Source organism: Papaver somniferum, unplaced genomic scaffold, assembly GCF_003573695.1.
Source record: "Papaver somniferum cultivar HN1 unplaced genomic scaffold, ASM357369v1 unplaced-scaffold_137, whole genome shotgun sequence".
Classification (NCBI taxonomy): domain Eukaryota; kingdom Viridiplantae; phylum Streptophyta; class Magnoliopsida; order Ranunculales; family Papaveraceae; genus Papaver; species Papaver somniferum.
In genome coordinates, this window is record NW_020622934.1 from 16,081,378 (window position 1) to 16,093,449 (window position 12,072).

A 12,072-nucleotide genomic window follows, 5' to 3' on the forward strand; every position below is an offset into this window, starting at 1 on the left:
TCAGCAAAACTCCATGCGAAAACGTCAACATTTGCCCTTAATAGTGTAATCAAACCATCACGTTTGACGCAGGAAGATATGCCCCTAAGAACGTGGTTTTGTGCTTCTCATCCCCAATCTGGACCTCGATCAGTTTCTCGACTGTTGGGGGTTCAGCCGCATCCTCTCCCATATATGATTCTGGAGGGAGAGCGCTCTGTAATTGCTATTTTTGTTCAACTCGCAAGATATGATTCGCGCTAACTTCTGACTTTCGGTATTCGTCCATTGCGTTCTCGTGACACTTGTGAGCAGCCATTTGGTCGCCTCTCACCTTTACGACCCCTACAAATATAACAAACTTCAGACACTGATGGTATGAGGAAGTGACTGCACAGATCGCATGCATCCAGTCCCGTCCTACAATTGCATTGTAGGGTGCTCGACAATCCAGCAACAAGAAATTTCCCAGAATTGGCTTGTTTGCTACTGTAATCAGCATTTTTACTTTCCCAACAACTTTGGTTACTTTGCTACTGAATCCGATAATTGGATTTTCGTCCTCCTCGATCAAGTTGTATGTGAGATTCATAGATGAATAAGCTCCAGAAAATAGCACGCTCACAGAGCTTCCTGTATCTACAAGAATACGATGTACTCGGAACATCCCTATCCAGGATGATATGACGATAGCGTCATTGTGGGGAGCGTAAACATCTCTCAGGTCATCTTGAGTAAACTCAATCTTTGTGCATCCAATCTCCAGAACTTCTGATCCTTCTCCACTGGCGAAATCGATGTGATTCGACATGTACCACTCTTTTAACTGCCTGAGCTTTCTCCTGGTCTCGTCTTCGGATGCCCGCCTGGTCATAGAGTGGATCCTGGAGTGACTGACGTTTATCACATGTGATGTGCCTATCTATCTAGATCCTTTGGCAAAATCCTTCTTCACATACTCTTGCATCTTTCCAGCGTCGATCATCAGCTGGACTTCGATCTGTAAGGTTCGAAAATTCTCGGTCTTGTGACCTATATCCTTATGACAATTGCAGTATTTGTTTTTGTCACGTTTATCACGCGTCTCTGCTGGCAAAGGTCGAGGGGTACTCAAGTATTTGCCAATTTTCACATACAATTCTGTTAGGCGTACATTCAATGATGTCAGCTTCAAATCATGTTATATCTGATATCCTAATTCTTCCCGTTCTCCATGAGTCTTCTCTCGAACTTCACCTCGATCGTTATTCTGTCCACTCGAACGGTTCATTAACTTGTCTTTTTTCCATCATTTGGATGATTGGATGATCTGTAAACTTCTCTGGTTTCTTGAGCTTTCGAATCATCCTCAACTCGAGCATATTCTTCTGCTCGATCATACAGTTCTTCCAGATGCTTTGGTGGTCTCTTGACTAAGGAACCGTATACACATCTTTGATTATACTAGTACGCTTGTTTGTAAGCCTCGATGGTGACTTGATCGTTGGCTCCATCCACCTCGGCCAACTCTTGCTTGAAGCGTCGAGTGAACTGTTTAATGCTTTAATCTTTCTGAATTCCCAGAAGAAACAACGAGTGGCATCCCTTTTGGTCGCGTCTGTTGTATTTGTAGTTGGCACGGAATTTGTTAACCAGCTTGTGGTAAGTCCCGGTCGACTGTGCCCGGAGCTGATTGAACCACGTAATTGCTCCGCCAGTTAGTGACTGTGGAAACATTTTGCATATCAATTCATCATTGAACTGCCACAGGATCATGGCGGTTTCATAATGTAAGACGTGCTGATCTGGATCATCTGTTTTCTAATCGAATTCCGGCAGTTTAGGGACTTGAAAATTCATTGGTGAACTGAAATTTCTGATATTCTCCTTGAAAGGAGCCCCGACGTCTCGATGCATCATGTCCAACTTATCTCTCTGGAGTGTTTCTTTGATATTATTTTCTCGATCATCTTGTGAAGGCGAGCATCAGTTACTGCCTTAACGTCGCCGTCAGAAGAACTGTCTTCCTGCTCATACTCACGTTCATCTGGAACATCAATTCTGGATCTTATTTTTCTTCTTTGAGAACCATTAGATCCATTTCGGCTCCTATCTTTCTCCGAACGAGCATAGTAATCCTGCGAAAAATTCTCTCTCATCGTACTGATCTCGGATCTCGTCTTCGTCATCCCTGCGGCGTTTCGAACGGTGATGGTTCTTGCTGTACTTTGATGAGTTGCAGCTGGCCAGGCACGGTCATCTTCTCGCTGGTCTCGTACACGCCTCCTTCTAGGTAGGTCTCCAGTGACCACCTGGTGGTTTCTCGATGGAGTTTTCTCTGGTTCATCCAGATCGATCACTTTCCTGGACTGGTCAGCAGCATGCAGGTTAACCCGATTTTCGAGGCGCTCCTACACAGATCGACCCTTCCTGTTTTGATCAAAATTTGTCAATCGGTTTTGACGGTTCAGATCAACAATCCTTGATCGAGACTGGCTCACACGTTCTAATCTCAGGAAAGCGTTCTCTTTCTACACCTCATGCAGATCTTCCTCCGTACTAGGATTTGCAGTTTGTCCATCTCGTATATCTGTCCTATCGTCATTCCTCCTTGACGGGCTGCCAAACACCAGTTCTCTGTTCACTCGAGCTCGCGGATTTCCTCCATCAGGTATGGGGTCAACATCCATCTCTTCGTCTTCGATCACCGGTCGTTTTTCTCTTTTCCGACTATTCGGATCTGGGGATCTGTCACGAACTCGATCGGATCTCGATCTATTTTGTTTCCAGTAGGAACAACGGGTGCTGATTGAACCTCGTCTAGTTCAGTTACTGTGCGTTGCGGATTGCTAGAAGAAATGATCCTTCGTGTAGTTAGCTTTAGTTTTTCCATGATGTCGATCCGGGAAAAACACGATCTCTTTTCTCGAATCCCCTTGGAGCGGCGCCAATGTTTGGATAGTAAAATATTTTTACCTCAAACACGAATCTTATGATGATTTTGATATTGATCGAACTGTTACCTTTCTCTTCACGTGAACAATGTTGGGGGGTACCTGCAAAAACCCTGTGATGCTTAAAGGTTGTAAACCCATCTATTTATATGTTGCATATTAGGGTTTAACCCTAATTTCGAGATAAGCATAACTTGCCCTCCAAGCCTCCTGGAATATTCTAGAATATTCCTAATGTGACTTGGCCAACAATCCTTCCATATATGTTCAGAAACTTCCACTAGGGTTATGGAATTAACAAGGTAATGAATCGTATATAACCAAGGCCCAAAAATAAGTGTTATAGGCCAAGCCCACATAGTGGAGCAGAAACATCATCAAGCCAAATGAGGATGGGCTGAAAAATTAATGAGTCAATCGACTCAACTCGGTTGTGAATCGATGAGCCAGCTCAACTCGTCCGGGCGTAAACATCCTCCAGTTGTAACGTGTGGGGTGGAAATATCCGAGAAGTATGCAAACTTGGTAAGCCGTGAAGTATCGAATCATAACCAACTGTTGCCAGACGGGATTGGCGTACGGAACTGACGGCGCCGGGAAAAACCGCTGGCGACCTGCTAAGATAAACAGACGCCGTTAGCAGTTAACGGTATATGCTAATGTTGTCGGAATATTCTAACGGTGTTTCTAACTTTAACGGAATATGCCGACCGTACGACAGAATACTGACTGTTCCACCATGTCATCGCTGACTGTACTGCATGCTGACGTAACGTTCACGTTGCTGATGTGGGATGTTGACGTGTCACCATGGTGCTGACGTGGCATTATGTTGATACTCCGATTTGCTGCTATGGCAGAAGTGCTGACGTGGCACCAGTGATGACGTGGCATAAGTGCTGACGTGGCACCAATGCTGGCGCGGCTATAGTCAATTGCCACCTCCTTGTCTTGACTTGGATATTTGTACAAGAGCTTCTATGTATAGTGCTTGTGAGTCCTAGTTAGTCATACTTTGCTAATAAGAGGATCATACTAAGCCCAATGAACCTAGATAAAAGGAGGAGCTTTTTAGGCCAAAGTTAGCCCATTTTTGGTATAAAATATTAGGGTACAACCAATTATATTAAAAGGAAAAAAAATCCAGTTATCATGTCATTGGAAGACGCTTACAATTTTCTCAAACTCTATTAGAATCCATGTTAAAACATCAGAGAACTATAGTTTGTTTAATCAAAATTTTGATCTCAGAAGCATTCCTTTGGTCGAGCTCCAAATTAATACTCCATTGTTCGAAATCTAATTTCTGTCAGCGGCATGGTCTGCCAGGCCGTCCAGTGCTTGAATTACATCTCTATACATGTGTTAGAGTGTTCTCTGTAGGATCGCTTGCTTCGAGTGGTTATTGCATATTTCTTAGGTACCAGGGTGGTTTTTCTCTTCTAATGATGTACAATATTTTTCGAGTATGTTTCAAAGCAGACTCTATTCCATTAATTGACACATCCTCACCTTTCTGGCTGCCATTAGTTAGCAATGCCGAAGTCTTTGCCATTAAAACCGCGACGATTCCTAAAGGTTGTGTCATTAATATGATTATTATTAATGTCCCTGTATCTCTGCAGAAAACCTCCTTCTGCATGATCTGGGTGTCCTCTAGTCTCTCCATCAATATTTTACTTTAGTGCATTCAAGGTTGGGTGATATCCATCCCACTGAAATTGTTGTTCATCTGTCCCATGGTCGATTGGTGTTTACCTATGGTCGCATGCTTGGTAGTTAAGGAGGTAACGCGGAGTTTGCGAAAGTGAAATCTTGTTGTAGATAAAGTTTTATCTTAACGACGGATGCTGGTAGTTGTGGTTGTCGACGATAAATAAGTTCATTTCTAGCTTACCAAAGAAACCAAAGTAGGTGGTGATGTAGGAAAGTACTTTTCTTTTGAAATCTGTTATAGGGGCTGATGAATCTATTAGAGGGGCTACTATAATAAGAAAAAATAGGGTCACTAGTAAATAATTCTAAAATACCTTTATCTAAAGCCAACCGTAACTCATTAATCCAACCGTAACTCACTTTTTTTGGTTTTTCGAAACCAACCGTGACTCCTTAAATCAAACCGTAGGTGATATGTTTGGTTTTTCGGAACCAACCGTAACTCAGTTACGGTTGGCTTCTGAAAACCAAAAAGCCAACTGTAATTAGTTATGGTTGGCTTGTGAAAACAAAAATGCAACTGTAACAAGTTACGGTTGGCTTCTGAAAACCAAAAAGCCAACCGTAACTCGTTATGAAATCGTTTTTTTCGAATTTGATTAAGAAAATAACATACTTCAATCTCATTTGGAATAAATTGATTTTGGGTCGTTGATTAGAGTTAGAGAATTATGTTTGTTTGTTTTTTTTCTTTTTTAGGTTTGATTGATAAAAGGGTTATTGATGATGATTGATTTTGATTGTTGTTGATGATGACTGATTTTGAGTTATTGTTGAATTTTTGTTGATGATGATTAATTGTTGAATTTTTGCTGATGATGATTGATTTGTTTTTTTTTTTTGAAGGAAACATATATTTATTAGTATTAATCCTCAAAGAAATTGAGACGTTGCATAATACGATAAGGAGGTTCATGATGAACCCACCATCTGTTTTGAAAGTTTGAAATTGCAAATTGAACTAAGTCATGAGCAATTGAATTTGCGTCTCTAAGAACAGTTGTGAAACTAATCTCACTGAAATCCTTGACGCGGTCTTGAATTGAGAGAACAGTGGAACGAATACTCCATGGAATATCATTCGTTTTCCCTATGATAGCTTTAGAAATGTCCTCAACATCCCCTTCTATAATGATCTTTGAGCCTTGTCTTCTTCTCACCAGTTGAGAACCAATACCATAAGCTTTAGCCTCTGCAACCATCGATGAGAAAGAGTCAAAGCAAAAAGCTTTGCTGCCCAAATTCCTACCAGACGAGTCTATTGCTACAGCCGTTGCAACACCTTTTCCATCTAAGTAAGCTACATCTACATCAATCTTGATATGGTATGGTGGAGGAGCTTGCCATTTATTTGCATTCTGCTGGTGAGTTGGAATTGAAGAACAATGATTTATAGCATGATGTAAATCAAATTCTTAAAGTCTTGTAAGCTTTATGAATATACAGAGGCACTGACGTTATAAATTGTTAAATACTTTGTCAGTCCGTGTTTTCTATATATTCCACAAGATGCACAAACCTAGGTTTAGCATAATTACCTGATCAGTTTGGCTTAACCAAAATTGAATAATGTCCATCGATGAAGTATCCATTGGAATATCGATATGCAAAGGGCTAGCTTGAAAAACTGCCTTAGAGAACTGACAGGAGAACAACAAATGTTGAACAATTTCCTCTTCAGAGTTATAAAGAGAACAAATATTTGAAATATGAGTGTTGAACTTTGTTAAGTTACCGTAAACTGCCAGCCCATTATGAAGAACCTTCCATATAAAAGTATGAATTTTTTGTTCAGTTTCCATCTTCTTCCAAAAATTTTTCCAAAGAAAAGAAGAAATCAATGAAGTTGTTGCCACATTATCTATAAGGACTTTATAGTAAGATTTTGCAGTGAAGATACCTGACTTGGTTTTTAACCAAACGAGTTTATCTTCAATTGATTTGTGTTAAGGGATATAAATGTCTGGTACTGCTTCTACATGCTCTGGCTAAAATATCTAAGACAACAACTCAATATTCCACATTCTTTGGCCTTGGATAAACAAATATGAAACAACTTCTACTTGAACCGTTGACTGATCCAATCTTGTTGGTCTAAATCCCGGTATATTTGGAATCCATGGATCGTTCCATATATGTATCGAGTTACCAGAGCCAATAAACCAGCAACAATTATTTGTAAAAATCTCTTTTATTGAAAGCATATCCTTCCAAGTGTTTGAATCTCCAGGTTTTGGTTCACAATCCCAGAAAGACACATAATGAAGATATTTGGCTTTAGATAATTGCACCCAAGCAGCATCATCAGTTGTTAAGAATCTCCAAACCAGTTTGGAAACTAACGAAATATTAATTTGTTCCATGTTTATGAGACCTAAACCTCCATCTTCCTTTGCTCTTGCCATTTTATCCCAATTGATGAAGTGACATTTTCTTGTGTATATGTCATGACCCCACCAGAATGCTCGTTATATATGAGATATATGATTAATAACACCATTCGGCAGCTTACTAGTTCCCATTGAGTAGATAGGAATAGCAGAAAGAACGTTTTTGGACAAAACTGTTCTCTCAGTAGAGTTGACAAAGAACGATCTGTAGCCTGCCAGTTTGTTATCAAACTTTGAAATCAAAGGTTCATGAGTTTCATTGTTGTAATCCAACTTCAACGGGTATGAACCTAGATACTTTTCACTCACATTCATTTCTCTAACTCCAAATTTCTGAACATTTCTCCACTTGTGAAAAGAAGAACAACCAGTATTAAAATGAATTGAAGATTTATAGTAATTTATAATCTGAACTGAGAAAGAGGAATAAATATCTAGGATTTTCTTCAGTTGATTGATATTCATCTCTGAGTTTTTCCCAAAGAAAAATAAGTCGTCAGCAAACATGAGATGACTAATTGAAGGTCCTCTGTTATTAAACCGATATCCACTATATAGATTCAAATCTTCAAACTTAGCCATAAGGAAAGACAACCCTTGAGAACAAATAATGAATAATGCTGGAGATAATGGACAACCTTGACGCAACCCTCTTCCACTTTTGAAATGTCCATAATGAGCTCCAATCACAAGAATTGAAAAAGTAGTATAGTGACACAATTCATTACCAGATTATAGGAATGATCATGAACACCCATTTGATGAAGCATAAAACTAAGAAAAGACCAAGAAACTCGATCATACGCCTTTGACATATCCAGCTTGAGAGCAAAGTATCCCTGTTTCGACTTAGACTTATGCATTGAGGGAAAAATTTCTTTAGCAATGACAATATTATCAGTAATTTGTCTGTTTTTCACAAAAGCATTTTGATGACAAGAGATAAACTTATCCAAGTAAGAGCTCAGTCTAATAACAATTATTTTGGCAACAAATTTATACAAAACATTGCATAATGAGATTGGTCTAAACTCCATTGCAGTAGTAGGAGTTTTGACTTTAGGGATTAAGCTGATATGTGTATGATTTAACTTACTCGATAGAACACATGTGCTGAAGATGGATTGAATGAATTTTGTAGTGTCCTCTCCCACTATGTACCAACATTTCTTATAGAAGATTACTGGGAATCCATCCGGACCAAGTGAACCAAAGGAATTCATTTCTTTGATTACCTTCCATATAAATTCAGGTGAAGGAATTGATGATATAGCATTATTTGCAGTTTCATCCAGAACAAATGAAGATTCTTGTAAATCAGAAGGTGGTTGGATACCTAAATGTTCTTGAAACAAGTTTTTGAAAAAATAAATTAACTCATTTGCTATACCACTCGTATTAGTAATCCATTGTCCATTGTTAGTTTGAATACTGGAGATATTGTTTTTCTTTCTTCTTTGTTGAAACGACAGATGAAATTGTTCTGTATTTTTATCACCCGTTTTCAACCAAATTTGTTTCATCCTTTGTTCCCGGTATGTAGATTCTATTATTATGTATTCATTTAGTTGATCAGAAGTAATATACTCTTGTTGTAACGTTGCCACCGTTGGGTTGAGACCTTGAAGAAGAAGAAGAAGCTTCCTTTTTAACTTAATGATAGTGTTTTTAATGCAACCAATTTTATGTTTGCTCCAACTTTGAAGGAAACCACCCAAAGACGCCAGCTTCCCAATTAAATCCCCAGATAGATTAATATTCCAAGAATCTAAAACCACCTTAAGAAAATCCGTATGAGAGCACCAATAAGCTTTAAAATTGTATGATGGAGGATTCCGAGCAATATTTCTACAAGTATTAAGTAAAATTGGCGAGTGATCACTAAAAATTATTGGAAGATGCAAAATACCTGATCTCTCGAACATCAAGCACCAATCAGAAGAAGCTATTACCCTGTCTAGCCTTTGCCTTATTAAACCTTGGATTTGTCTTCCATTTGTCCAAGTAAAAGCTGGACCAGAAAAACCCAAGTCTAGAAGATGATTTTCTCTGATGAAGTTATTGAAATGAGTTATTCTGCAGTTCAAGGATTGATCACCTCCAAACTTTTCTCTTACTGAAGAGATTGCATTAAAATCACCAATATAACATTTAGGGCCTTGTATTTGTTGGGAATAGAATGATAGACTCTGCCAGAAGTTTCCTCTATCCAATCTATTTGGTGAACGATAAACACACAACAGATTCCAATTTCGAAACGCACCATTTTTTTTTTACTTCAAGATAAATTAAGTTTTTAGACGAAGAGATAACTTCAGCTTGAATATAATCCTGCCATAACAACCAAAGACCACCACTGCGTCCTAGAACCGGCATAACACAAGAATTAGAATAACCAAGTTTACGAAGAATTGGACCAGAATCAGCTTCAGATAATTTAGTTTCTGATAGAAATACAATACTTGGTTTTGTACTTCTAAGGAATGATTCCAAAGTTTGAATTGTTGGGTCATTCCCTGACCCCCAACAATTCCATGCAAACACTAACATGGACCGTGTGGCCAATTAGGGCTAGCCGCCTCCGCCCATTGATCATCTGAATCCTCCTCGAGTCTTGAATCCATCTCTGATTGTGTGGATCCATAATCGATGCGTAGTCCATCCTGCATTCGTCTAGTTCTACTTGAATCTCTGTTGGTAGTTGGTTCCGAAATAGTGTCAATGCGAAGTTCTCTAGCCATCGATTTCCATTAATGCTTTCTGGTAATCTTGGATGATTGTCTGGGATTCCGTAGAACCCATCCACTGTCACTATTCTGTGGTTTATGGTTTGGCCTGGATAAAAGTTGATGAAGATTCTCATTGATAGATTTGCTAGAAACCTCAGTTGATGAAGACTTTAGCTTTTTAGTAATAAATTGAAAAGATTTTGCTACTTGGAAAGACTGTGAACTTTTGTAATTAAATTGAGAAGAATCTTGTTGTTGTTGAAAAGCAATTGACTTTCCTTTAACCAATTCTCAGTTCATGTGTTGAAGACAAGGAATTGAAGTAGCTTCTGGTAACGTATATCTTTCTCGATGAGAAATAACTGGAGAACCATTAACTGGAATGTGTTTAGCAGTTAAGGATGTAATCGAAGATGATTCCTGATTGGATACTTTTGATTTGTATTTGAACTGTTTAGTAACCGTTTGATTTTTATTGTTCAACACAAATCCACATTCTGGTAACCGCTTTTGCAAGTTATCCCCAGTTTTGGACGACAGTTCAACTGATGACGTGGATTGTAAATTTCCTGTCATTGATGAGCTGTAGTGATGACTCATCATCCCTGCGATCTCTGCTTATGCCGAACTCCGATTAACCAAACATTCAATTATTTCATCTTCCTGACCAATATCTTCTCCAAGTTCTTCAAGATTATTGGCAGAATTCTTTACCGAGGCATTAATTGATCTCTTATATTTTGGAATAATAAGATCATAAGCCTGTTGTTGAAGTTCTGGAGGAAATTCCTGGTGAACTTTATCCTTAAGTTGATGAACCTTTGGGCACATTTTCATCAGGTGACCTAGAAGACCACAGAACAAACAGAACCTAGAGAGTCTTCCGTATCTGATTTCAACAGTTATCTCCTGTCCATTTGATATAGGAAATTAAATATAATATTTGAGTGGTTGTTTGATATTCACCGTATTCTTGCAAATTTTACGCAATTGCGAGCCTCTTGAGTGGTGATGGTTCTATGACTTCTAGCATGTCTTATTAATCCTTGGATAAATTTTCTATCCAGATAATTAACTGGTAAACCGCGTAGTTGTGCCCAAAATTCTACTTTATCAAACAAATATTCTTGGGGTAGTTTATTAGGAATACATCTCTCCAAAGCCAGTAAATCATCTCTTGTCACCCAAGGGGATGATTCCATTATAAATTCAGAGTCTGAATGAATCATCATAATATTTATGTGATTTTGCCCGGGAGGGAGGGAGGCAGTAAAGAAGCTGAAAAAGCGGGGGTCTAACAACCACACCCAATATTTCGTTTAGGCAATCTGTATGGAATAAATCCAATATAATTCCAAAAGAATCAAATAGACAGTCAGAATCAATCAAGGAAAATATATCCAAGAGTTATATCTCAATTTGTCAAATCAATCTGCAATCGAACAGATATAAATCTGTGAGCCAGATCAATATGAGAAATAACTTGGATGGTACCAAAGACTAATATCCAAGCATCAATCAATTTCAATCAACAACCAAAGGTTGGATTTACCAATTGAAGGAATGAGATTATATCAAGTGATCTGCATTCGATATGGTCAAGATGTATGGTCTTGATGTTTATGGTGCACTACATTAGAGATTTTTGATTCAGATATTTTCGTAACTCTCATATATGTGAAAATAGCTCCCATAGTTTGATTACGAAACCCGACAGTATACAACCATTGACTCAGGTGTTCTTTTGCTGGGACTAACCTCTCTTCATGAGGATAAATCTTTATCGTATAAAAATTCCCTTCAAAATCAAATACTTCCTTACTAGATTCAAACTCTTGACTCTGGAGTTTTCCTTTGGCATAACTCTAATTATATCTGTGTGTGAGATACATAAGAGAGAAGAGCAAGTGTGAGTGAAGATCCTCCTGTGTATGATGTTAACGGTGTGTGCGAGAAGTAACTGGGGCCTCAAGTGGAGCAATAGAATTTTGTTTTGATAGAATTCTCAAACACAAGGTTAATTCTATCACGACCCTAATTTCGTCATAGGAGACTTGAGGTGCACTTGTGTGGTATGCATGGTAATCCAGATACGCATGAGATGTTGTTGTGCAGGAGAGATCTTGACTGTGATGATGAAATACTTACCTCCTTGCCTTTAATCATGTAGGGTATGAGCTAGGACCTTTAATTTTAGAAAGATTCCCAAATTAGGGTTTACTTGATCAAAACTCTAGTTGTTCTCTTCTGGCAAAATATTGAGCTTCGAATCTCTACAGGAGTTTGTGAAAAGGAGACCTGAACGAATCCTTGGGTATCCGTGAG